The 26,599-nt window shown below is 37.6% G+C and overlaps 1 protein-coding gene across 2 annotated transcripts in view; it reads right to left on the bottom strand.

The window, feature by feature from the left end:
- Nucleotides 1–26,599, bottom strand: part of prlra (prolactin receptor a) — an 80,513-nt gene that overhangs the window by 36,634 nt on the left and 17,280 nt on the right. Inside the window, exon 2 of one of the 2 annotated variants that reach the window (XM_051928273.1) lies at nucleotides 22,196–22,325. The exons of the other annotated variant lie outside the window; for it this stretch is intronic. The gene's annotated coding sequence lies outside the window, so the exon portion shown is untranslated. The remainder of the gene's footprint in view (nucleotides 1–22,195; nucleotides 22,326–26,599) is intronic. 2 annotated transcript variants of the gene reach the window in all.

Here is a 26,599-nt window from a genome sequence, read left to right as displayed (position 1 = left end):
GATATTTCAGTTCTGATAATAATTTTAGTTTTAGTTTTTATTTTATTTTATAAAATTAATTTTTATTTTTATTTCATTCTAGTTTTCAGTGGAGTCAACAATTTTTATTTTTATTTAGTTCTGTATTTAAAACTTTAGTTTTTATTTTATTTAATTCTTGCCTTTTTATATAATATTAGTACAATTTTAGTTTTTTTTTCTGTTGCAAAACCACAAATGCTGGCCTACATATATTTCAATGCAAGTTATATTTCAGTTAACAAAATACACTCACAGTTCATAATGCTGTTAAACTCAGCTTGACTATCAATGAGCAAACAGATTAAGTGGCCTAATGAGTATAGTCAGCGACAGCAAGATCAAATGTTTCAACCCAAGAAACCAGTCTGTGCAAGCACGTTGCTGTTAAGCTTTAAACAAGCACACATTTCGAAAGATGTGTTCATGCTGCAACAACATCCATTGCACAGATAGCCACACAGTGAAAATATTCGCTTGATGAGTGCCTGTAATGCAGGTGCACAGACAAGTTCCTCGGCACTATGAGGGGCACCAGCAAGACTGCATGTTAACGATTTCTGCTGCCAGTACTGAAACAGTGACGTGAGGTGAGGTTCGTGAGGCACTGACTCCTTCAGAATCAGATTTACAAATATATGAACACATATCTTACTCACTATCCTACTGGCAGCATACACATTGACTACTGGTTATGTTCAATATCTCATCAGCATTCTATACACACATATTTAGCTAAGAAAGAACATTACATTTATAGCGGAGAGAGAGCGGAGAGAGCGCATTTGCTCTGCACCCTCCATGTGTTCTAAATTTGCCGTTGCAATTTCACAGTTTGTACTCATTCAATACAAATGAAAGTATAGAGTGGTGTACAAAAAACAGATTTCAGTTTTGACCTTAATTGAAATATTTAATTGTGTTTAAAAGATTTTAATTCTTATGCTTTAATCAATTTTAATACAGACTTTTCAACAAAGGATAACAAGAAAAGCTAACGAATATTTTATTTAAGGTCAAAATTTAGTTTTTAAATATTGGATTTTTTTTGGTCTTACCTTTATTTGTAAATGAAGTCCATGCGCCTATCCTTCTCCACTAAAATATCTGTCGCTTTCTTGTAAAAGTCCTCCTTGTTTTCCTTTAGTTTTAAAAGTCTTAATCTTCCATTTTGAAGTTGGAAGAAAAAATAAAAATAAATGGACCGCTGCAGTGCACTTGACTTTCTGATATCACTAACTTATTGGCGTATCTGCGTAGAAGAACGGCAGCAACAAGAACCTGTTGGGCTCACATGTGACCTCTCCAGTGCGGCACGGTACTGTCTGCCTTACCTTGTGCCTTTTCACTGCGGTTTTCTGCTCGATCAGCAAGACTAGATATGTCACACACATTCATTAAAGATATTAGCCAGACTGTGGAAAGTCATGGTATATAATAAATGTGTCTGCAAACATTATATTGGAGACACACAGAGAGGCAGCAACAGGCATGCGCCAATTGCATACATCAACCCAGTGTGTTAGGGATAGTGCAGTCTGAGCTGTGGCCCCACTCGTCGCTACCGCACCTCTCGTTTCTCTCTTGTATTTTATCAGGAAATACGCAAATTCAGCAATTTTGACGGTAAAAAAGATAAAAATTATTGGAATCATACAGAAAACAAATTTACAGCACAGACCAGTGGAGAAATTTATTTTATGTTATCATTATTAGTTTTTTTTTTGCTTTTCATGCCTCCCCCGATCGCATGTCCCTGTACTGAAGTGCTGTCATGGTGCCAGGGAAGTGCTGGACTTCCACTAAGTACTGATCCAGTTGGTCCTGCACTGAAACTCCGTGACTCTTTTCTTCTTCTGACACGCTACATTTGCTTTTATTATCATCTGCGCTGTAATTAAAGTATTTCCACACGCTACTTTCTTGCTTTCTACCCGCAAACATCTGTGCAAAGCTCGCCATTGGCAACCACACGTGCTTACTGCTTCAACCCGACAAACCAAATATGCTCAACAAACATACAACGGTCCTTTGCGGAAGTTGCGCCATGTGACTATAGTAAGTCTAAGGTACAAGATCACCGCATAGTGAACAGCTCAACTTAACTGAATGCTCAGGGCGACTGAACCAAATTGAACGAAAATGCTATTGCTGTTTTTTTCATTTTCACTCAATTTTCGTTCTCGTTTTAGTTCGTTCACATATCAGTAATTTTTATTTTTATTTAGTTTTAGTTTCTCTGTTTGCTTTAATTTCAGTTCTCGTTCTTGTAAAACGAAAAACAATATTTTTAGTTCTAGTTCTCGTTTCCATTATGAAAATATCACTGGTGTGTGTGTGTGCACTCTGGGATGAACTGGTGACCTGTCCAACTGGCCTTGTACCCAATATTGCTGGGATGGTTTCCCACAACCCTGAACTGGATTAGGCAGGCCATAACATTACATTATGATTTTGTTTGTGACCAGGACTGTGCTCTGTGATGGACTGGAACCTGACCTATGATTGGTTTCTGTCTTGTGTTCAGTGCTACTGGATTCAATTCTACCCCAGTGCAACCAGTATTTAAGTAAACAAGCTTTGAAAACTTATATTTGTTTAACTCACTTATATATTTGCTATTTTAGCTAAGCAGTCACTTAATATGATTAAAAACAAATGTTAATTTATAATAGTGTTATTATGAAATATATACTGTAAACATGCAACACCTATATTAGCTAAAAGTATGTTTTGCCAGGTGGTATCTCCACCTCCCAACACCTGATTCTTATTTCAGTGCAGATATGCAGGGTACTTGTATCCAAAATGAGACTTCTAGAAGGCACATTTCTAGATTCCAAAGGTAGACTGGTTGTTGGTGATACTATCCAGTATATGAGTGTGTGCTTGACTTATAGTGGACAGCTCTCCTTTTCAGGGGGTATCTGTGTTGTATGTCTGTTGCACCGTATTTAACTCTGGATGACTGTAAAAGGATTAGGTGAATGAAAAAATTAAAACATGTCCATTTTCTAATCTATCCTTTCCATTACAGGATCTTGAAACACCAGTGCTTATCCATCAGCATGCCAACCTGGAAGCAACTTCACATAATAAGCTTGGTCAGTTGTAGTGCATGCTCAATTACACAGACACACTCATGTATTTGAGGATCAGTTAGACATGTGGCAATGTTTAGGAATGTGTCCCGGGTAAACTGCTAGCCCCTCTCCCTGCACCTCAAGATCATGGTGGGATCTTTCCTCATGCTGGTGTGATACACCCTGGTTCCATATGGCCTAAAACTGGATGAAGTGGGTTTCAAAATAAATGGATAGTTGACCAGCATGTACATCTTTGTGCTGTGAAAGGAAATGAATAACTAATATGTTTTATATGGACATACTAACAAATAGTAATGTGGTAGAAGTCAAGCTCAGGCCCCTAAGGGTGCAAGGCAGCAGCTTTAACAACAATGGCATTACATAATTGACATTTTTTAATGTGTTAAATTTCTAATTATTTGCTTAGTATCATTTGGCTAGTTTTGTTTTAATGCTTTGTAATGTAATGCTTTTAAACTCAAATGAAATAAAGGCTGTAATAATTGCATGTTCTTAAAAACTTCTTCATTCATCCATCTAATTTGTAAACCTGCCTAATCCAATACAGGATCACAAGGAAAAGGGAACTATTATAATACTATAAAAAGACAAGAACCAACCTATGTATGGAACAGTAGTTGATCATAGAGTGCACACATGTTTATGGTTATGTGTAATTTAGATCACATGTTCTTGGAATATGAGAGTAACACCAGTTTCAAGAGAAAAACCCCACACAAATATGAGAATGAATCACTATATAAATACAGAACAACTTTCTTCAAGTAAAGACACTAGTATTTTGTATTGCAACCAAAATGCCGTTTGGTTAAAGTTAGAAGCAGGACAAGTGAGGACTTAAATGAGAGGCAAGTCAAAAGTACTAGTGATGGTCATATCAAAAGGTCAAATAAACCAGAGATAAAACTAAAATAATAGTCAAGTAACAGGAGCGAGAACACCTAACTGTAATTGAAGATTACATTCATATAACTGGAAGGATACACAAGTTGTTAACAAAAGAGGTTGTATTTTTATTCAAAACACAAACACTGTAATCTTATACAGTAGGGATAGACAACATCAGTACTGGAGGGCTGCAGTGGCTGCAGGTTTTCGTTCCAACGCAATTACTTAATTAGAAACTAAGCCTTGCCAATCTCAGACCTTATTTAATTTTATGTCTTGTTAATCTGCGGTGTAATGTTCTTGTATAGTAGATTTTGTTCCTTTCCAAGGAAATCATCCAAATGATTTGAGACCTAAAACGAATCATTTTCAGTCACATTTTTCTCTTAAGTGTGTTATTAAACCAAATAGTGCATGATGAATCCACACAGGTTTAAATGGAAACAAGTTAGATGAATAACTCCTGGCTCCTTTGTCTTTTGCATGTTATTGCTAATAAGGAGCCATTAAAACAGTGAATGCAGCTGTTTAAGATTGAAATAAGCAATTAAGGGTGGGGAACCTCAACAAGCGAGACCACTAAAATGAAGTAGAAAAATGTCACTTGAGCAATAAGTGCTCATTAGCAATAATTGGTTTGGAACAAAATCCTGCAGCCTTCCAGGACAGACTTTGCCTTCCCCCTGTTATGCAGCATGTCAGCCATGATATCATAGGTCATATGATCTGTGTGCCACATGCCTACCAACTGACAGAGCAACCATAAACAACATGGTGGTGCCCGTAAGAAAAAATACACAAAATGGTGGAAGATATAATAAATATCAAAACAAAATTAAAAGCTAATACTGTAATTTTATAGGTAATAATAAACATTAAACAAAGAAATTTCCAAAACAATTCACAAAAACATTGTTGCTAAACAGAAGAAGAAAGGGGGAAGTACTTACATTGGGATTCCCAACATTTCTAGAAAGCCCAATTCTATACCAAAAACAAGTTTGGATTGTCTGGTAGGACTCTTAAGAAGTCAGTTCTTGGTCACCTGGTGTCATGATTTAGCTTATGATTTTCCTTGCCCTTTTAAAAATTGTTAACCTAGAATTTGTGGGGTTTTGAATGTCAAGGAATCTATTAGTAATGTTTATTTTTTGGCCCCATGTGTTTTTACCTGTATTAAATATAATTAATTTTCTCCTACAGTGCTGTTTTGTTTTTCATAATGGCACTTTTGTGGCTATGGTTATGTGTTACATTTTTGGGTTACAATTTACCACTCCATTATTTGACCACAATTCTGACTCTGTGTCCTTATCTTTGTTTATTTAAATTTAGTGTTCTTGGTTACGACCCCTGTTTGAATTCTGATGTGTCCGCACCATTTCCTGATTCCTTTCTCACTCTGAAAACTGCTGTTGCTGTGTGAAAACAGTACAAGTAGCATTCTTATTTATGAATCTCATGTATTTCATATACTGTAGCTAAGATATTTTAATCATTCATTTTAACAATACCCTTGATCTCATAGTTGACTGCAGTGGTATATCTCACTGCAGACTTTAATAATAATAATAATAATAATGATAATAATAATACATTTTAGTTATTTAATGCCTTTTCCATGCTCAAGGCTCTTCACAGAGTCTCATAAAGAAACAGCATGTATAAGTAACATTGAATACAGATGTTTCCTGAATGGAACATTAAAACAGATAGATAGAGGATATACAATGGCATTAAATAGAATAAAAGACAATATCCAAAGTAAAATACTAAATTCAGTACTAAAAGAAAGCCTAGTAAATAACACCATTTGTGATATAACAAACACTCAAATTGTACTGAGCATCTGGACAGAGAGTAAGACTGAAAGAGGGAGTAGAATATCAGGTTAAGTTAAAAGACTTGCTGATCAGATGAGTTTTAAGTTGTTTTTGAAAAGAATGAATGGAGTTAGCTGATCTAATTAATTTAGGAAGGTCATTCCAAAGTCTGGGCAGTATACAGCTAAAGGCCCTGTAACCGATAGAGTGCAGGTTAGTTTGAGGCACAACAAGATTGCCAAAATCTGAGGACCTTAGTGGGCAAACAGGAGTGTAGTGATGGAGAAGGTCACTGATGTAGTCCAGTGCGAGGCCATGTACAGTTTTGTAGGTTAATAATAGAATTTTATATTCAGTTCTGTAAGACACAGGGAGCCAGTGGAGGTGAAGCAGGATGGGTGTTATGTGCTCGCTGTTGCTGGTCCATGTGAAGATTCTTGCAGCAGACTTTTGGATCAATTAGAGCTGTGATATCAGATTAGAAGCGGCACCTCCCAGTTGGGAGTTATAATAATCTATGCAGGATGTGATAAAAGCATGGACAGCTTTCTCAGCATTAGAAAAGGAGAGTAACGAGCAAACACTGGATATGTTATGGAGGTGAAAGTAGGAAAGTTTCTTAATGTGGTTTATTTGAGCTCTGAATGCTCATCTTTTCCCTAATCTTAGTGTACCAAACCATTGCTTTTGTTCTGCCGACCTGATTTGACTCGAAGTTCAGTGATTGTAGCCCTTAAAACCACCATTCCATTCCCCAAATCCCATCCAAATAATCTTAATCTGAAGATACCACGTGACAGTAAAGGTCTCAAATGAATGAGTACAGTGTTATGTCTAATGGCAGATGACTGTATGCTACAGATACTTACATGATAAGCTCTACAATAAATCATCTTATCATTTATTAGGGAAATTCATTTGCCTCCTGTACATTCACAAATCTAGTTGTGTCTCTGAAGCTTGACTATGCGAATATAATGTCATTAATTTTCTTTTATATATAATGTTACCATTATGACAGTGAAGTCTTCATCAGCACCATTTTGTGTATTTGTATGGGTGTCACCATTTTGTGTTTTTAGTTTTCATGAGTGTCACCATTGTGTGTGCCTAGCAATGTGGTATCTAGGCACATGATACACGTGCCATTTGACTCATGGCATAATGGTGGTAATGCACTTACAGTTTTGTAATACCCTTTTAAAGGTAAAATTTTGTGAGACACTTTGTGCTTGGGCAAAATTAATTTACTTCTGAATCGACCATTGACTTGACTTTTTATTGAGTTTAGTGCTACCTTGTGCACCTTGATTATTCAATCTTGCCTCATTGTATCTTAATTTCTTCTATGATTGACAATCCTTTTGACATAAACAAAGATCTCTGCCACTCTCCATAAAATTTGACTGTGAGAAAACTTTCTATAGTCACAACTAGCTTTTTACATAAATAAGGAAATGTTACATACTGCATTTGACCTTTAATCAGTCTATTGATGGAAAATGCTTGGCATTTTAATTAAAAGTAACTCCTGAAAATAAAAATTCTTGTTTTACATGAGAGAACAGGTAGAGACCTGCTATGTCAGATTAGGACTGGTCTGCTCAAGTTCTCCAGCAGTGTTGGATGTGTCCGACAGACACCATTATAATCTGCATGTCAGCAAGGCATTGCTATTTCTGCTTATGAATTATGTGACTTGCTGATTTCAAAATGATTTTTTTTAATTTTATAGTAGAAACTAGATAGCCACATGTCTTTACATTTGGATAGTGCACTAGATATTTCATGTAAAGACTTTTGCTAATGGAAGCCTAAATGATCTGGTAGAAGGCCTAGCCCCGCACTGTATGCCATACATACTATATGCTCTTAAAGGACACACTTGCACACATAAACCTGTTTTGTACATGTTAAGCAAACAAGATTTAGTTTATAACACCTTTGCATAGTCAACACCATGCCTAGTGCATTTTATAAACACACAGGATGGAACAGGTACTCACTAATAATGACAGCTTAAGAAAGAACTAAAAGTGGCATAGGTAAAAGGGTAAAGACTAAATTGAGGTCAGAGAACAAGCTGGAGCCTACACATTGAAGGAGCTGTCAGTATTGAATGTCAAATCCAAGACACTAAACCAAAGTTATTGTCGAGAAAAATGTTGCACAAATTCCTAACTGTAACTTGATTTGTTTGCCCCTATCTCACACTATTAGTCATAGTTTGCTTGAATGCAAACCAATACTTGAATGCTACAGGGTCAAAACAGCAAGGCTGCGGCTAGGCAAAGACAGATACAAAATGGCATCGTCCAAAGCAAATGACCACACAAAATCTCCATCAGAACAATAAAAAAAATATAAACTCACTGAAATATGAGATTTAAAACATTTAAAAGTAGGCAAAAATGCACCTTTGTGACCATCGCAATTTAAAACACTCTTTAGTAAACAGTATATTGTAATAATAATTAAAAATGTATATTGCTTCTCATCTCTTATATATATTTCTCTTCTGGTTCGTCCTGCTTCCACTTCAAAACCGGTCCCGCCCACACGCAGCTGGCATTTCTTGATTCCTATTCGTCCTCTTCCATGTCATGCACTATACTGGCCTGCTGAGCGTAATACATCCAACAAGTACTCGAGGTGCTGCCACAACAATAAAGTAGCTTTACCACCTTTGCGGGAGCGACCTGTGTCCTTACAACAGCTTCTTACACAGCAAACATCAGAAGCTAAAAATTATCGTGAGCACATTTGAGAATACAACTCTTCTTTAGCGTTTGCTTCCATGGGTGCATAGATAACTCAACCTCCTGGCCATGGATCATACTGTTTCAAAATACGCGGGCAAATTTATCACCAAATCTCTCCACTATACGCTAACATTTCTACCTCTCCAGAATATGGACAGTTGCATGTTTTTGACACAGCGCAAGCTACTGAAGTAGTCTTACAAAATAAAGCAAACTCTGCATGCAGTGAAAATGTACTTCTCCAGCTGATTCCATTCTTAGAACCATCAACCCCTTCGCTAAATCATACAAACACATGCATGAAATCTCGCAGTCCAATCCAACAGCATCTGTACGAATGGTTTTCAAGGAAAACCCTGGGCAGGATTTACGACGATACAATGCCCCGACATTGCAGCGATTTTCGTTGGAGAAGATGGCAAAACACCTGCCGAAAGAAATATGCATCTATCCCATAGGCAACTCCTGTAAACAGATTTCCATGCTCAAAATGAATTGCGATCCTATGGTTTACCCACTTTTATTCCCTTACAGAGACATTGGCTGGCACAAAGATTTACAACATGTTCCCGATAAAAGAAGCGCCAACAAGATCTGCACGTGGTACTATCAGACGCACTGCAAGCAAACGCTGAAAATAACAACGTACGTGTAGGCAAAATGGTCATATTACTGTCCACATTTCCAGGAAGTCCAAGATACATGCAACAAAACTATCAGGATGCCATGGCCATAGTACGTAAATTCGGAAAGCCTGATTTATTTATCACTTTCACATGTAATCCGGCTTGGCCGGAAATTCTACATGCACACTGCGTCTTTCAAGAAGTATTTATTTCTTCTTGGTTTCTGAATTCCTTTCTCACCATTTTCCGTTCCTATTCTTACACCGCCATATGCTAACATGGCAAGTTAAAAACTGTGATTATGACAGAACTTTTGTAGAAAAGGTAAATGACTGACTAAGGATCATCCAAAAGTGGATATTGATTTTAAGCTCAGTTCCACAGCCCTTAAGCCACACTTCCGTTCTAAGGAGAAAACAAATGGGCAATGTTGGCTAACATCTGCCACTTTTGCTGACCATATTTACAGGAGTGATTACCCAAACTGGCCCAGTTCAGTGTAGGTTCATGTGGAGGCACTGCCAGGTTACACTGCTTTGCTCCCAAGTTCCGTTCAGTTGTCTAGGATTTGAGGATGGTGGAATATGTAAGAGGGTTTCAGTATTTGTTTAGATTTCTAAGTTAATGTCAAGCTTAGCCCTTGCACTATATGTATTGTCTGCTTCTCATGGCGTGTGAGCACCTTTTGTGCATTGCAGGGTTTTTGATCTCACTAAGACCCTGGTTTAAAAAAGGCAAATGAAAAAAGATGAATATGTGTTAATTCCTATAGTGCAATAATTTTAATTTGCATAATCCTCCCATTGTTTTAAAAATAAAACTCATTATTACTCAGTGCAGACAGGCACAATGTTTTTTTATGCATACTGTGACCAGTTGCATGCTTTGCAAAGAGTTGCCATGGCAGAAAGTGGCACAGAGGCAAAAACACCACCTGGCAGACAACCTGCAGCACATGGTACCAAATGAAGACAGTTTGTGAGGGTTCTTGAAATATAAGCAGGATTAAAAACATACGAAAACTTTACAAATAATTAATTACCAAAACTTTCTGCTAATTCAACATTATTTTACATTGTTAATTAAATGTGGGACAGTTCTATTGATTTACTTTTAAGTTACTACCAGATGAGTTTTCTAGAGAATTACTGACCAGAGATGTCTCCCTGTTAGTAATGAAAAATAAAACTTTTAAAATAACAGGGCAGAGGTACGCTACAAATATCATTGGCTTACATAGTTAAAGGTGCATGGGACGTAAATTAACAAGTGGTAATTCACAAAGTAGCAATAAGTTCACTACAGTATGTACAGTACTCCTATGAGAGTCATAAGTTAGTACTGTATTGTATTTGTATGACTCTGATAATACAGGGTGAGTCAAAATTATGTTAACATTTGAATGGCAGAAACAAGTTCTTCACAAAACATACTTCATATGTGCAAGATGATTTACAGGAATGTCTCAACCTGTTCACCATCATGTTCAACACACAAAAACCAACGAGCAACAGTACCGTTTAAAGCCTGGGCACACATTTTGTGGGGAATAGATGATACCACAGTCCGTATTCTGTCCTTCGGGGCATTAATATCACAATCTTTCCTGCTATTTATGCGGTCCTTCACCATACCTCTTAACCAGAAATTACAGGGTGTCAAATCAGGGGAGTGTGGAGGACATGGCAATGGTCCACCACGACTTATCTATCAACCTGGAAAGGTGTGGTTGAGATAACAATAATCCAATAGTGTTAGCATAATTTTGACTCACCCTGTATATAAATCAGTATAATTTCCCAACGTATACTATGTTGTTAACACCTCTTATTATTGCTGATTACTAATTATAATAGTATTGCTTTTATTCATGCCATCCATCCAGTTTCTGAACCTACTTATTACAATAATTATTGTGCAAAAACCAGTAAAGTTATGGCAAATAGACATGCCACTGTAGGAACTGTTTATGCTTTAGGGAGAACTGGCAGGACCCGCTTAACCACTTAGAGATAATGCACAGCCTGTGACTTGGAAGAGAGGAACCATGTCGCTCCTTTGTGTTCAACCAAGATGAAATTTTGTTATGCTAAAAAGTACAAATGCAAGGACGTGGAGGAAAAAAATGAGCAAGGATAAAATGCAAAAATGTCATGAGCCAACCAGAAACAGCAATCAAAGAAACACGTGAAATACTATTTCACTATGATTTTTGAGTTAACCTGAACATAAGAAGGTTTTCCACATGTGAATCCAAGAGTATGGATGGCGGAACTAACATGATGCTATCGTACGCAATGTTGACATGATGATGTCATGCATTGCACTTCCATTAGCCATTGCTATTCAAAAATACACAAAATGACACATCCCACAATAAAAATCAAAATGCTGCCAAAATGTCACCAAAATGACAATATAAAATAATTACATAATCAGAACAAAAATAAAGGTACAAAATATTGGTAGAAATGGAATCTACACTGAGCAAAACTCAAAATAATAATAGCTTAAAGGAATATGAAACAGATGAATGGCTACCTTGGAATCTTGGCATTTGAAGGATATCTGAAGGCTCAGGGATAAAGGTTCCATGTGCTGCTGCTATTGACAGTTCTAGCCCAGTGTCTCTGTACCAAATGTAGGCCCTCCCCAATGGGTGCCAACATCTCATAAACATTGGGCAACCAAATATCATAGGCTACACCATATACTTCTGTTTTGTCACATTCCACAGCCAACCATTGACAACATGTATTGCATGAAATTGATCATTGGTATTGAAACATTCTGCAGCAAAGAACAATAGGAATTCTTTTATTTAATGAAAGATTTAAAAATTCCAATGTATTATAAAAGAGCGTGGTCTTTGATATGCATCAGAATGGAGGCTTTGAACGGCATATTAGGCTATTTATTGTCCTTTTAATTTCGATTTATAGAGTGCATTTGTGCTTTATGGAATAGTAAAAGATTGATAAATTCTTTGTTTGAAACTTGTATTTGTAGTGTTTCATTTTTTCATAAAACAGCTAACACAACAATAATAGTAAAAATTCAACTGGATGAACATAGGAGACAAAGACATGGCAAAATAAAATTAAATGATCAACATAACTGTAAGTCAAGACTTTGAATGTGATGCTAAGGGCTTGGCTTATGTTAAATCTTGGCAAATATAATTCCTTTTTGTTTAGTACTATCTCTGAACTGATTGATGACACTCTGTGCGTTTGATCCTGGCTCTCAAAAGAGTCCTCTATAGTCTGTTTCTCATTTGTAAAACTTTCTGACATCATGTATTGAGTACATAGTGATACTGCATTCTCTGCTTACGCTGGTTTGTACACAGTAAATAATGGGTACTTGTTTAAAGATGATTATTATTATTTTGTGATTATATGGGGTTAGTTTGTTAGGGACCTAAATTAAATGTATTTGTTGATGGTTTATGGGGCTGCATTGGTAAAACTCTTGTTATTCACACTCACTACAGGTTACCTGTTAGGCTGATGGCATAAAATCTGCCTTTTGAAAACTTTATTTACACTGCAGCTCATTTCCCAGTTTTTCCTCATATGTGACACACATCTGATCTTTTTGGAGAAGTATGAACAGTAAAAATTATGTGGAGTCAAAATCTGTCAGATCAGATTTAGGGTGGCTTTGCATGTGGTACTAAATCTGAGACAGACATATACGACTTGACTGTGACCTGCATTTGCATGCTTGAATTGGAATTATCTGACTAGTTACACTCTCCATCTGGACCTCCCGAAGGTCATCTCCTTGGGTCAGCCTGATGAAGCTCAGTATTACAACACTGCACCTATCGCCAGCCTGTATAACTTAAATGGTTTGCATCCTGTGATGAAAATGGCGGCACATCTAAATCTGGCATTTTTCTGAGACAGTCTTGCAGACTGGTATTACTATAAGTCATCAAACATCTCCTTCATCATTCTGAACATGACAAAACTCTGACTTGGATCAAAACCTATCTGCACTATGCCCTCACTAGTCCTGAATCCTCTCTTGTATCTACAAGTAAATAAATATGGTGGTGATACTACACTCAACGTAACAGATATGATTTGTTTTCTGTTTCTATGCTTTGCCATCATGAGCTGACAAATTCACAGATGTTCTGCAATGAAAACAACAGGAGGTTTAAAACTGCCTCACATCTGAGGTATCACTGAATCTAGAATTGATAGCCTAATTGCTTTAACAGCAAGTTGCCATGGTCAGATGTTTAGGGGGTTAGATGAGGTCTGGAAACTAGGACTTTTGGTGGTTTGGCAGGTGAGCAACTCGACCTAATATGGTTAGACTTGAAACCTGTTGTTTGAGTGTTTCCATATTAATCCCCCTCAGACACCATGTGGATATTTTAAAGCAAGTTTTGTATACTTTTATTCTACTTGGGTGTTATTCCTTGTACAGAGGGCTGTCAAAAAGTGATATATTGTTGTTTACCATGGAACTTTGTTTTACGGGACTAATAAGTAAGCTTTTTACCATATGCAGTGCTTCTATGGTATATTTTTATTTTAATTTCATAAAACATGAATTTTGATTAACAATCCATCCATAGGTTTTTTTGTTTTTGCTAGAGAGATGGCACCTATCCTGACAGAAGTAACTGCAAAACTGTGTGTCGCATCACAATTTTTCAAATAAATACTAACTCAGCACTCATCACTGTGGGGTCAGTTTGGTGCATGAACAACTAGCATGGCCTTGGATTATTTGCACAAAACATTTCCCAGAAACAAATAATTGTTAAAATAGAGGGAATATGAAGAAATTACACAGAGAACACTACAACTGAGAACTGCACTGGAATCAAAGTCTTGTGAGGGGATAATGCTACCCACAAGTTCTCTAGAACCGAGATTCTCATGTTCAGTCTGGGTGTCTCATGTGGCTCCAGGGTTTTGTTTCAAACAGCCCTCTTTTTACATGGAAAGCACTAAACTGTGAATATTACATTTTAAGTGAAATGTAATGCAGCACTGAGCTTCCTATTAAATGCCACTTAAAGCTGGACTTAAACAAAATAACAAATATAATTAACATATTAAACCTAACCTAACTGATGTTTCCCTATGTGCATTATAAATTAAAGAGCAGCATAGTGGTGCAGTGGTAGCACTACTGCCTCGCAGTAAGAAGATCAGGGTTCGTGTCATGGGTCCCCCCTGCGTGGAGTTTGCATGTTCTTCCTGTGTGTGTGGGTTTCCTCCTGGTGTTTCAGTTTCCTCCCATAGTCTAAAGACATGCTGGTTAGGTGAATCCATCCATCCATCCATTTTCCAACCTGCTGAATCCAAACACAGGGTCACGGGGGTCTGCTGCAGCCAATCCCAGCCAACACAGGGCACAAGGCAGGAACCAATCCCGGGCAGGGTGCCAACCCACCGCAGGGTTAGGTGAATAGGCAACGCTAAATTAGCCATTGTGTGTGGTAGTGTGTTCACCCTCCAAAGGACTGATCCTGTCTAGGGATTCTCCCTGCCTTGCACCCTGTGTTTGCTGGGATCGGCTCCAGCCCGTAGCAACCCTGCTCATGATTACATGGCATGGTACTATAAATTACACTAACCTGGCAACCTTTCTTATTGTAATGGTACATTCAGAAAATTATTGCTCAATGTCCTGCTCAACAGTAATAACTTAGCCTAAACCCCCTTTACAAAGTTAAGTCATTGCAGGACAGACTAATGGAGCACCTGTGTGTTTTTGGTTAATTTGCGATTCTAAAATAAGGCTGGATGAACTGTAAGTGTGAGAGTGATGTTTCTTTGTCATAGACTAGCACCCTGTCCAGGACTGGTTCCTGCTGTGAGCCTTATGCTGTCAAGCCAGACTGTGGCCCCATGACCCTCATCTGGATTAAGCAGGTTTGATAATGTCATGCCATTTTTTTGTATAGCCCAACCATGACACACGTAGTTGGCATTCTAGTGTACTAATTGCCATGTTATCATAAAGGGTTCTGGAGGGCCGCAATGGCTGCAGGTTTTCATTCTAACCACCTTCTTAATTAGTGACCTGTTTTTGCTGCTAATTAGCTTCTTTTGCTTTAGTTTTAATTAACTTGACTCAGACCCCTTAGTTCCTTCTATTTCCTTAATTAACAGCCAAACAATAATGAGGCACAAAATGAGCAAACAGGTGATCAGCTAACCACATCTGAACATAAAGAAAGATGAGGGTCTCATTAAGTTTGATCTCTCAGGTCAATAATCAGAAACAGAAAATCAGCAGTTTGGGAAATGTCTGCTGTAGCAGAAAAAGAGCAGCAGCAAGCCGAGGATTTAAGTAACGGGTTTAATTAACAGCAAGAATTGCCTTCTCATTAAGAAACTGGTTGGAGTGAAATTGGTTGGAGTTTGAAACCCCAGTTTAGCTGGTCATCTGTTTGCTTGTTTCACGTCACATTTCTGTTTGGCTACCATTTAATGAAGAAAAGAATCAATTGAGAGGACTCAATCTTTAAAAACAGGGCTATTAAAATGAAGGGAAAATGAGTTAATTAGCAGTGAAAGCTGGTCACTGATTAGGAAAAGGGTTAGAATGAAAACCTGCAGCCACTGCGGCACTCCAGGCCTGGAGTTCGACACCTGTGATCTAGACTTTCATAATGTTTTGTCTTTTTTCCTCCTGGAAATCATGTGTATAGCTGGCCAGTAGTAAGCATGCGCCTGTACACTTAGTTATTCACATTGTGCTATTGACACTGTGTGTTAAAATAAAATAAAGATTATATAGTTTATAAAAGAAAATGTATATTAGGTTAACTGGCGATTATAAATCGCTCTAGTATGTGTTTGAGAGAGTAAAGGGTATGTGCATATGATGCATGCCCTGTCCAGGGTTGATTCATGCATTGCATAAAGTGTTACTGAGATTAACTTCCGCTCCCATTACTCTTAAATGCAAGAAGCAAGTATAGATGATGAATGGACTGATAAAAGATGGCAACTTTTGGTACTAAATATATATCACTACATTAGTTACATTCCAATCCTCTAACTACTTATTTTGTCAGAATTAAAAGCTTGACAGCTGGGTACAGAAAAATGCAGAATGATATCTTGATTACTATTTTACCTGATGCTCTCAATATACCCTGCCATGATTCTTCATGAAAATTGAAATTGCCATATGAGATCAAGAATGCATATAATTACTGTTCCTACGTACTATATTATCACAAAGCTAACTACTCCATCATAATAAATGAAGAATGTGTACATACAGTATCTACAGTGCCCAATAGTGATTTTGTGGCATGACCAGTTCATGCTTGAAAACTTGCCTGTGTGTCTGAATTGAAGAAATTAAACACTGAAAAATGAGCTAAATGTCATTGAACGTGATGAGGAAGATTGATTTGTCTGTTTGCTCATTTCAAAAAATTCAAAAGTGACACAACGACAGGTAAATCTTCCTGCTGCTAGTCAGCCAGCAATGGATTGTATTTATTCCATTTCTCTACTTTCACTTCCAGTAACTGATGTTTTCAGTTTGAGAAGTATTACACTACACAACAAAAGCATTAAAACTGGACAAAGTCTATAACATTTTCATGGAGGTCAATGTAAGCTTGCTAACTTTCTTATTCCAGTATTCTAACAGTTTCTGCTAACCCGTTTTTTAATGTATGTTGTAAAGGACAGCCGGGTTCCATGCCCGGCAGGGACGCCCCTGCTGCATCTGTTCCGGGGGAGCAGCCATGGACACTTCAATACCTCCCCCGGGATGCTTGGTGGCAGCCTCCCTGGCGGACGATGATTCCCCAACCTGGCGCATGGCTCCATGGGAGATGGAGTCCTCCACAGCCTGGTTGGGGGCTCGGATGGCCGCTAGGGGGAGCTGTATGGAGTTTGCAGCCCGGCTGGTCGAATCTTCAGCCCCACCCGGAAATGCAATTAGGACCAGGTGATCAAGTACCTGGAACGCTTCCGGGTGGGGTATAAAAAGGGCCAGCCACCACCACTCGAAGAGCCAGAGTTGGGAGGAAGGAGGACTAAGCTTGTGGAGGAGTGGTGGGAGAAGAGGAAAGAGTGCTGTTGTTGTTGTGGACTTGTGTTTTGTGGGACTGTGTATTACCTGTGGGTCACGGGGAAGACGTGTGCCCACGGGAGAAGAAAATAAAAAGTCCATTGATTTTATACGTGCCTCTGTGTCCTTCTGTGCCAGGTCAGGTGCTTATATAGCACCTTTCTACAATGTTTAATAAAACTAAATAAAAATACATAACACTACAGTATAAGCATAACACAGTTTCTTTACTTATTATGTTTATATACTAAAACAGACAGTTGAAGGATTTTCAACCATTATAGATATGAGTGTGTAAACAGAATACAGAAATAAGGTTTGAAACCTCACCTCATATAAGGGATTAAGAATATTAAAAATTATTTGTACAACATTTCTCTAGTATTTATAAATTCTGTTTGATTAAGCTGCTTCAAGTCCTTTGTTAAAAAAAGAAAGCAATGCTTGCCTTTGTTTTCTCCTTTGTTTGTAAGGGTTACCTTACCCTCTAAATGGGCATTAATTATCTCAGGTGGAGAACCCCTGGCCCTTGCTGTCACTGGTCATTGGCAGACTTACCTACAGTGACCTATGCAGCTCCTTCCAGGCTTGTTATGTTATTTCTATCTCCTCCACTCTCTTGACCTCATATGTACTCCTTATATAAGGGCAGCTCAAATGCTGAGCACATGAAGACCTTAATAAGCCCCAACTGCCCTCCAACCACCCAAAAGCAAGTTGATGCCACACTGTTTCTGCTAATTCAATACAATTTAAATCCAGCAGTGTGCTTTATGAATTTTGAAAAGCATGCTCTGTATTGATATCATGCTTGTATAGCATTCTCTTTAAAGTAAATTCATAAATAGATTTTTCTAGTTGATATGACACAGCAGTGTAATTCAGGAATACCTTATTTCTCTACCCATAAAAAGGTACAGTTTCTACAACACCCAAACTGTTCACTTTTCCTTCTTCATACATCCATTTTGAAATCTGCATATTCCAATGTTTGAGGAGGGTGGAGGTGGGGAGGTGCCCAGCCAAAGCAGGAGAGACTGATGCACATATTTACATTACCTAAAACAGGACAAACAGACAGGCGGCAATAAACCTAAAACCACCCAGCATACTCCACACAGGGACCAGGCCAGGATATTAACCCAACATCCTGATACAGTGAAGCAGAAGCTGTACCTACTGTTGTTTTATTTTTTTTCAAGAAGTAATGTAGATGTAAACTTTTGTGCACAAATCTGTGAATTTAGCTGTGCACCGATTGATATATATATGTTATTGTAAACATGTTTGATAGAAAGCAAGATTGCATTGATGTTATGGAATGTGACACAAGGGTTTTATTTTTTAACATACTCCTTATACCTAAAAAACTTAGCAAATTATAACACATATGTAGCAAAGAGTTAGTGGTAAAGTGATTTTGTTAAACCAAATGTGGCTTTGTCAGGTCACTGTATCTATTAGTCATAATAAACATATTAATTGCACATAGGCTAAATATTAGACTATTATGAGTTTAAATGTTTTTATTATGGTCAAGAATGCCCTTCTCTATTTTAACATGTTGTCATTGCTGACTAGGCAATGATCACGCTCATGTTCTTATACGGAGCACCTCCACACCTGCTTGACCTTGATATTATGTAATCAGCCAATCACATGGCAGCCAGCATAAAACCATGCAGATGCAGGTCAGGGGTTTCAGTTGATGTTCACCTCGAACACCAGAATGGGAAAAAATGTGATCTCAGTGATTACGCCTGTGGTATTATTGTTGGTGCCAGACAAGCTGATTTGAGTATCTTTATAACTGGGATTCTCATGCAGTCTCTAGAGTTTACTGTGAATGGGGCAAAAAACAACAACAAAAAATCTAGTAAGTGGCATTTCTGTGGACAGAAACATCTTGTTGATGAAAGAGGTCAGAGGGGAATGACCAGACTGGCTCAAGCTGACAGAAAAGCTACAGTAACCCAGATAACCACTTTGTACAATTATAGTGAACCTTGAGGTGTACGGGCTAAAATAGCAGAAGACACTGTTGAGTTCCACTCCTGTCAGCAAAGAGCTGAACGCTGAGGCTGCAGTGGGCACAAGCTCAGCAAAACTGGACAGATGAAGACTGGAAAAATGTAGCCTAGTCTGTTGAATCTTGATTTCTGATGAGGCACACAGATGATAGGGACAGAATTTGGTGCAAGCAGTATGAATCCAGGTACCCAGCCTCCCTTGTGTCAACAGTCCAGGCTGGTGGTTGTGGTGTAATGGTGTGAAGAAGGTATTGTGGGCAAACCTTAGGCCTGTTAATACTAGTCAGTCATCCCTTGAATGAGTATTGTTGCTGACCATGTGCATTTCTTCACTTCTTCAGTTTTTCCATCTTCTAAAGGCTACTTCCAACATGATAATTTGTCATGTCAAAAAGTAAAAGTCAGCTCAAACTCATTTAATGAACATGAAAATGAATTCAGTGTCTTTGAGTGGCCTTCCTAGGATCTGAATCCAGTAGAACAGTTTTGGGATGTGGTAGAATGAGAGATTCACAGCATGAATGTGCAGCTGACAAATCTATAGAAATTTTGTGATGCAGTTATATTAGCATAAACCAGAATCTCTTGTGGAATCTATGCAATGAAGAATTGAGGCTGTTTTGAGAGTGAAAGGAGGCCCACCCAGTAATAGTAAAATGTTCTTGTAATTTGCTCAGTGAGCATATGGACTACAATATTATAAACTCCTTGAACATCTGCAGTGTGTTTTAGTATGGATTCCATGAGCATTTACAACTAAGATTATGATAATGTGAAATGTACAGGTCACAATTGTATATGTAGAAATCCTCACACTATTGATTTATAAGGACCACCAGTCAAGAAATCATATTGCAACAAAAACAATGGTAGGGGATTTGTGTTTCATAAAATGGTGTGGTTACTTGTTATTGTAATACATTTTAAAATCTGTGTGACCTCTCCACAGCACAGATTTTTCATATCTTAACTCGGTATGTGCACTAAATGTCTCAAAAATGTAGTTGGGGACAGAAATCAGAGTTCCACTGAAAAAGGTGATACAGAAGTAGGGAGGATATACATGCTCCACCCTAAAGGTGTTCTGAATACCAAGAGCTGTGAGGCATCCAGTGCTAAATCATGAAGATAGATAGATAGATAGATAGATAGATAGATAGATAGATAGATAGATAGATAGATAGATAGATAGATAGATAGATAGATAGATAGATAGATAGATAGATAGATAGATAGATACTTTATTAATCCCAAGGGGAAATTCACATACTCCAGCAGCACCTTACTGATACAAAAAATGAAGATGTCTGAATTCTACAACTGAAGCCTGGATTTACTTAAGGATAAATCAAGTGACTGCTGCCTGAGGTTTGCACCATTGAGCTACACCTTCTAAACCACAGCGTGATCAGAAAAACCTGAATGCCAAGTACATGTTACATAATCATTGCACCACGACATGTAAAGATTTGTTTGCGCAGTAGTTATATTTGCTTATATAATTACTAGACTTAAAAGCATTTGTTTTGCCACTACCTGAGAAAATATTGTGACATCATTGAAGCTGACAGCTTCTTCCAACAGGGAGCATTCTGTCTCATCAGGTAAAAGTCCTGGGCCACTCTGCCAGCCTCTACAATTTGGCTGGCAGTAATGATCTCCAGTAGAGCAGTGAGTATATGTGTGTATGTGTGTGGTGGTGGTGGTGGAGGGGGGATATTACGTGGTTAGAAGCAAAGAGGATTTAACGCAGTTCAATGACCGTGGAATAGCAGCTCACGTGGCAGGCAGTGCTGCCCGCAGAGATTCAAGCAGGGAGAGACAGGACAAATCCAAAAGGCTGAAAATCAGCAGTAGCAGATGGTAGTGAGAATGTCTTCCCTATAATTGATCACTTCAGTCAGGGCCATTCCATCTGTTAAATGGTGACATTATCCTATTTTTAGTTGTAGTTTTGCTCACATGTTCATTCATCTTACCCATAGAAAAGGTAAAGAAAAAAAATAATCAGTGCACAACTAAAGTAGTCTTTTGTTATTCTAAGTATTGCTGAAGGAACTATGTGGCGTGCCCTTGTAAAATGAACTCAGTATTGTGCCACCAGGATGAAAGCAATGACAAAAGGTATTAATACATTTCTTTATTGATATGTGCTTTCAGCTAACTTTTCTGTTTTTTTTTGCCTTAGAAATATGGGTGGGAGAGGCAGGAATGAGCACTGCAAGACAAATGCACACACATACACACACACACCTACGCCACTCCATTTGATATGTGGAAAGTGCACATCTTTCAGTAAATCAGCAGATGACCTGGATGTAAGACATGTTTGTCTTTAATCTCAATTACCATAACCAGTTCATGAAGCAACTGTGAATTGGATTAATGTGAAGGCATGCAACCCAGCAAGGTACTGAATATTACAAAAGAGAAAAACTCTTCTCTGCATGAGTCCGTCTCAGTGCTACCCAGTTTAGTGTGTATTTGTTTTAAATGAAGGTGTTCCACTTTCTAGTAACAGCTAGCAGTGATGAGCAAAGTGATTTGCATGAAATTGAATTTGCAGTGTAATTCCTGGAACAAACTGTGTTTCTTTCGCTTCTAGTGAAATCTGGGCCATTTGCACAAGAAGAAAGGCATTTAGTTTCTGCCTGGAGGCATTTAAATGCATTGATTCAGTATACTTCTTCCCATCTTTTAGTATTGAAATAAGCATCTCTAATAAGAAAAAAAATAACTGGACCATTTGCTTTCACCCGTAAATGTTACGTTGAGATGATCTGGTGGTATGAACCCATCTTATGATGACAATTGTGGCAACCGAAATCCTAAAGCTGCATAGCAGGCAGAAAAGAAACATGAACCTACATGATGATAGGGGAATGTACATCCTTGACCTCTTCTTCAGTAATCAAGAAACGGGAAAAGGTGGTTGCTGGGTAATGACGTGGTGGGGTTGGTAGGTTGGAGGAGCTGCTTCCCATGTAGTAAGATTTTTCTGTGGCAAAAATATAGCAATTTGCACAATGGAGTATTTTTTGTATCATCATGTGGAAAATCTGCAGCGTGTCACATTTTTAAGAAATGTACTGCACTCCTACATAGTGATGTCAACAAGCAGAATAAACAGTATTGATTTTGCTGGTGTGCAACAGGTCACATGCATTATGTGGCTTCAGAAAACAGATAAAGTATGAATATTGATTTAGGGAACCATATTCATTGTTTTCAACCCCAAAAACCTTATAAATCTCTTTTTAATGAGCTTTAATTTTTGCAATTGTGAAACTGCACGCAAAACAAATTTTAACATAATTTTCTTGAAACTACATACAAATCAAAAATTGCTTGCTTCACTTATCACTAACAGCTACTTTAACTTTGTAATTTATTATCCATCCATTATCTGAACCCAACTTATACAATTCAGGATTTTTGAGGATGTAATCTATTCCACTATCATTGTATACAAACAAAGAATCAATTATGGATGATGTCCTAGTTAGCTGCAGGCCACACAGTTGCATTGGAGAGCCTGTAGTACCAGCTCTGACTAGTCATTCCCTTTAGTCTATTTAAAATGGTTCCAAACGCTTCAAAAGTCTTTAAGGTTTATGGGGTCATTATTGTCATGTGTACAGAGTACCGTGAGATATCCTTAAATCATTCACTTGTTCCAGGGCAGCCATTTAAATATAAGCTTGTCTTCAAACTAGCAGCAGTACACTGTTATGCATGGTAGTGGTGTGCCTAACATCTAATGACCAATGAAGCAAATAAATCTGAACATGCACTCTGAACTAATTATTACAAATTCCTGTACACCTGCTTATCCATGAAATTATGTGATCAGGTAATCACATGACAGTAGCAAAATGCATAAGAACGATGCAGATACAGGTCAGGAGCTTCAGAATGGGGAAAAATGTAAACTGAGTGATTCTGACCATGGGATGATTGTTGGTGCTTAGCAGGATGGGTTGAGTATTTCTGTAACTGCTGATCACCTGGATTTTTATGCACAACAATCTCTTGAGTTTACTCCAAATGGTGTGAAAAACATCCAGTGAGCGGCAGTTCTGTAGACAGAAATGTCTTGTTGCTGAGAGGGGTCTGACGAGAGTGGCCAGACTGGTTTGACCTGACAGGGAAGGCTACAGTAACTCAGAAAACCACTCTGTACAACTATGTAAGCAGAAAAGCAACTCATAATGTACAACACATCAAACCTTGAGATGGATGGACTACGACAGCAGAAGACTACCATGTGTCAACAGTCCAGGCTGGTGGTGGTGGTGTAATGGTGTGGGGAATGTTTTCTTGGCACACTTTGGGCCAATTAATCATGGCTTGAAATTCATGGCCCATTTGAGTATTATTGCTGACCATGTGCATCCCCTTCATAGCCACAATTTACTTATTTTCTAATCGCTACTTCCAGTATGATAATGCACCATATCTCAAAGCAAAGGTTGTCTCAAACTGGTTTCATGAACATGGCAGTGTTCTTCCCTGTCACCGGATCTGAATCCCTATAGGACACCTTTGGTGTATGTAGCTGAGAAATCCACAGAAATTGCATGATATAATCATGTCAACATGGACCAGAATCAGGAAGGAATGTTTCCAACATTTTCTGGAATTCTTGCCATAAAGAATAGAGGTTGTTTTGAGAGCAATAGGAGGAACTACCCAGTTTAATTATAGTTTTTCTCATAATTTTGTGTAGTTGTAGATTAGGAGTGTAGTAATCAGTTGAAATTTTGCATTACTTTTCCCTGTTATAGCAACATCAGTTGCAGAGTGCAGAAGGACAAAGCAATACATACAATTACAGCAACGGAACACAGAATTTGTTTCGTGGCTTTTAACATTTTTCATGTTCAGAAGTATTTTGTGAGGTAAAAATAGCAGCCATCCTCGTTCTTAATTTTAGCTGAGGTGGAAACATTCCAAAATCAAGCATTTGCTGCACATTTTTTTGCTTTTAATCAGTATTTTTTTTTCTCTTCTTATTTCTTCAAAATAGTAAGGAATTTATATTTGGAAGGTTAGAAAGTTCCTGCATTATTGTCCAGAAGCAAGAAAATCGTTGTTTAAATGGGTTTTACAAACATATCCATGGTTTATCCATTCATTGTCTTGACCAGGTTACAGTTATACAAGTGGTAAAAGAATACACACCCTTTCATTAACTGAAAAAACATGTGCTACAACTTTCTTGGGAATATAAAGGCAGAAAACTATGGGGATTTACTTCAAGTGTCCCTTTCTTCCTACCCAGCACTTGCGAGTAACTTATCTTTAAAAAAACTATTTCCTACACTATCATTTGGATTTTTTCACTAAGAACACGGGAACAGTTTGTTGTGATGAACATATAGAGAGGTTCCATTAGGATATCATTCAAATGGAGAGATGTTATAGTGGAAAGTAGAGTGAATCTATGTTAGTAGATACCTGTTGGTCATTCCACCATTAAAGACCTTCAGAAGATTATAGGAGTAAAAAAATGACTACATTTTGTAAGTAATAATTATATTTTGAATATTTATATGGTTAAGAGTGTAAATAATTAATTTTAAAAATATATATATTTTTTTAAAATAGTGTTTTTTTCATTTTAAACCATCTCTCAAAAACTGGATGTTATGGAGAAATTTTATTGCCAAATCTGTATTCAGTAACCTCTCTTTAAAGAACACCACAAAATGTTTGATGGGAGCAAAAATTTTTTTTTGCAGACCAATGTAACGAGTCAAGCAGGTTAAGTGGTCTGCTCTTTTTCACACAACAAAACAGCACTGAGATCGGATAGCACAATCTTGTTGTGTAAAGCACAAATCCCAGCTCCCAGTAATTAACTCCTACACAATTTCTGTTTTAAAAGTATAAACATTATAATTGTTCACTCCCAGTGACTCATCACTTGAGACATGGGTGAGCCTTTTTCAGAAAGCAATGATACTACCTTAAAACAGTGTCACAACTGACAGTTATTTCAACTAATCACACAAAGGGATCAATTATTACCATCAGTCTGACTTTCTACATGAATTCAAACTAAACTATGCAAAGCATCAAACATGTTGAAACAGCAAACCTGTTTCCAATCGGGTTAGCAATGCTGCCTTAGTTTAAAATCCTGCGGCACCCCCAGCAGCATACTGGTTGGTACTGGCCAACCACCTTTTCCAGCCACCAGCTATAGATCAGAGAGATAGAGAGAGAGTGTGACTCAGTTTTGAATTCTGGCCTCAGGCTCTGACTGTCTATATGTTTTTTTCTGGGTACACTTGGTTTCCTCCAAAAGGTCAATATTCCCAGTATGACCCTGATTGAGTGTGACCTACAAGGTTGGTTTTCTTCTTATGTGCAGTGCTGCTGGCATAGACCACCATGATGGTGAAATAGATGTTAGGTACTATAGATTAATATTCCACACATCCTGTTGCTTAGATAAAATATTGTGTGAAATTTTAAATCTGCTTTTATAGTTATCTGTTTATTTTCAAAATAAGCTTATTCCAACATTGAGACTTATGTGTATCATACCTGAGAAAGAAAAATAAGGCTTGTCCTAAAAAGTACATGTCAGAATGGACCAAGAGATGAATGGGCAAGGCAAAGAGTGGTCAGATTATAGAATAAGGAACTTCAATAAAACCAAAATAAAATGAGTTAAGAATCAAAATTAAGAAGAAAAAAGCAAAAGAATCACAAATAGTCGTTAAGTTAATCCAAAAACTTGGATGCCAAATTAAATGCACCACCATGTTTTGTTTAGATGCTGTTGTTTTAACTTCATTGGTAGCATGAGATGAGTCACGTGACCAGCAACTGGCATGATAATGTTAAATTCAGTTTGCTATAGGCATATTTTTGTGCATTTTATTTTATGTTTCATGAAGGGTTTATTTTTTTTTATATATTTTGACAAAGTTTATTTTTGGTCATGTCTTGTTTTCTTTTTTAGGTGACACCATTTGGAGGTGTCACATAACCACAGTTTAAATGTGATGTTCATGGCCTGCATTATCCCTTAGTGAATATACGATGAATGTCTCTCTATAGCATGTTTAGTTTTTATTTCAAGTAGGCCCTAGTCCTATGTTTCTGTTTCTGCTTTTGACTTCATTTTACTTCTGACTTACAACTAATGTGTTTACCCCTGTTTAGATTCTGATTCCTGGCTTTGACCCTTGCTTTTCTTAAGTATATCTCTGTGTCACATTAACCATCGTCTATTTTTTAAAATTTTACAATAATCCC

The sequence above is a fragment of the Erpetoichthys calabaricus genome, chromosome 5 (assembly GCF_900747795.2).
Source record: "Erpetoichthys calabaricus chromosome 5, fErpCal1.3, whole genome shotgun sequence".
Taxonomy (NCBI): Eukaryota; Metazoa; Chordata; class Cladistia; order Polypteriformes; family Polypteridae; genus Erpetoichthys; species Erpetoichthys calabaricus.
This window is presented reverse-complemented; position numbering and strand designations above follow the sequence as displayed.